The following is a 2879-nucleotide window of genomic DNA, read 5'->3' on the forward strand; positions in this document are numbered from 1 at the left end:
TTTCATCCATATATTGGATTCTGAAGCATCGTGTTTAAATCTTCGATTTAAACAGGCCCCATGTTTTCTGAATCATCTTGCCCCTTAAATGCTGCACAGTAGGCCTGGCCGTTTTAATATGTGTGACGCATCTTCGATGTGAAACATATATCAAAAAGACAAGAAGAATGATGTAGGTATATATATCATTTTCCAGGATGCTTTCAAGAACTGGCTGTGTTTGTGTTAGATTAGATTATATTAGATTAGATTAGATTAGATTAATATTAACACATTTGTGGTTCTGCTCAAGCAAAAATTAACAGCAGAATATTCAATTTTCATACTGCCGTACTCTAACGGAACTATCTAAAAAACACTCTTCTAAGACCCATTTCAAGCTAATAAGTTATCACACTAAATCTTCATATTAGATAGCATTTCCAACCAATTCTGAAAATCGCAAACTTTGCGTATGAAATAACATAAAAACACTTTGAATGTAACAATTCAAGGTGGGCGTAGCCATCAACACTGCTGATGATGGTACAGCACGCAACAACCACCCTACTGCTTTCTCTCTGAGATGACAAAGTTGGTCATGACGAGAGGGGCAACACAATAGTTGGGTAAAGAAGAATTGCATAATAACACACCATTGACTGGAAATGGTACCAGAAACAAAATCTTCATAGCTTATTATTTATGTTTTTTCCCTTGATTTGTTTTCCGGAAATCTTGTTTTCCGTACTGAGTTCCAATGCTACAGACGCCAGTTGGAAATGTTCAGCTGTCTAGTGCGTAAAGGTACATAACCCTTTGTTGAGGAGCGTACATGATAGGTGAAGTAAGGTTGACTCAGCAATGTAGAGATCCTCCTGAGTGACATCGTAAACATGGAATGATGTAAGTCTAAGCTGCGTGTGGACGCCTTGTTTCAATCTTTAAATTTCGTGTTCTGTAATTGACAATCTCAAAAACTGTTCAATAATCTCGATAATAAAAATCGGAGAGATCTAACACAACATAAATTTGTACAATGAAGCTAGCATTTGAAATTGTTTCCAATCAACATTGCAAATATGAATCAACTCTAGCCATATAGATAAACAATATTTCACTCGGTCACTGTCAACGCAGAAAACCTCCCAAATAATTAATTCACCAGTAGACGTGTAGTTTTTGTGCTGCCACTTGTGCCCAGTTTAACTAACCAAGTCCCCACCCTACCACGTGCCGGTTGCAATCAGCAGAAAGTAATTAAAATTTTGTCAACAACTAAGCTCCGAATTATATATTTATGGTAATCTTCGTCATTCACACAGACACTCACGCTTGTGAATTTTCCCCTGAATTGAGTGAGCAGATGTACGTTTTTTTTCAAGAACTAGTAACCGGTTGGTTAGTTGATGTGACTAGCAAACGGTCCTGGAAGAGAAAAAATATTGTGGAAATCAAGCAATTTTCATGTGCGACACTGGGCTAAAATGTAAGGATTTCTAGTTTACGGAGTCGTTGGAAAACTTTCCAATGAATTTTGCAAAAGAAAAGTGATCATACTTTGTGAAGAAAAAAACGATTGTAGAACATATACGCGTTAATCGCTGGGTTTGAGTGGAACCGCAGTTTTTCCGCAGTGCCATCAAATTGAAACGAGAGTGGACAAAAAGTTCCATGATTTGATTAAATTTTCTCCGCCAGCAGCTTGCTTCCAGGCCACGATTGTATGCGGACGTGGCACTTAGTCACACAGGCAGGCGAATGAAGCCCGAAGCAAAATTTACGCTTGACCTCCAACTCCTCCCTGGCAGCTGGTTGCTGAAGGTTAGCTTGATGAAGAGAGTGCAACTATGAACTATACGTTCTACGCTCATCAGAGTGTGAACCGATGAATTGAAAAAAATGAAGTGAAAATGAAATGAATATAAAAAAAAAACTGATTCATCCAACTACTGGTGACAAGTGCCTTTCTCGCATTGTGTAAAATAGCTTCATTTAATATTCTAGTTATTATCTGAGCGATACCGGAAGATTCTTGAATGTAAGACACTAAATACTGATTTCCCATGGGTAAACAAAGCATATCCGAGTGTAAGGGAATGATAAGATGAGACGATATTAGATAAACAAACAAACGGTAGTAACTTAGGTGGAAATAAACTAACGCTAAATATTTCTTAAGTATTTTTAAGTATTTCCAGGTATCTTAGATGTCAGTAATGACTTTCTGTGTAGAACACGAGATATACAAAGTTAAGAGTGGGATGCCCCTCGAGGCCCCCTATGATTTTAAATAAATTTTCACTGTCACTTTTGACTTCCCTCACCGATTTCTCGCAAACGATCATTTAATGAAGCAAAGTAATGATTCCATCGGAAAGTCGAGACAAACCTCCATCCACAGGTTATGTTGATTTATGTGATTTAATTTTTTTTTTTTAACATATAGTCAAAGTACATAACTCTGGATGGAAGCATACCATCAATAACTGTCAATGGTTGAAAGGTACAGTAGCAGCACCTACTCCACCCGTGTCCCCTCAAGATCGTCAAGTCGACGATGACAGGAGCACATATCGTGGTAGGGGTAAACAATAGTTGCAATTTCCAAACCTACGACTGGATGCCTTCCTTCAAATAACAACTGAAGTGCGGTAAAAATCAATAGAACTGTTTCAAACACGCAGTTGGTACTTGAGCGGTCGGTTTTCATCTCTTTTTGCCAGTGGTGGCGAGGGGGGACACCCCTCACCGTCCTTCTCCAAAGAGGGAGTTTGGTAAAGAGAGATGAAAAAACCGATTTGTACCTTCCTTAAAAGTTGTCCTAGCTCGCTTGTCTAATATCTATATACAATCTTCACACTGCCGTACTCTAACGGAACTATCAACTCTATGCTTTC

This window comes from Ochlerotatus camptorhynchus, unplaced genomic scaffold, assembly GCF_037179485.1.
Source record: "Ochlerotatus camptorhynchus isolate MF236.1 unplaced genomic scaffold, CSIRO-AGI_Acam_v1.1 ptg000178l, whole genome shotgun sequence".
In the NCBI taxonomy this organism is placed as follows: domain Eukaryota; kingdom Metazoa; phylum Arthropoda; class Insecta; order Diptera; family Culicidae; genus Ochlerotatus; species Ochlerotatus camptorhynchus.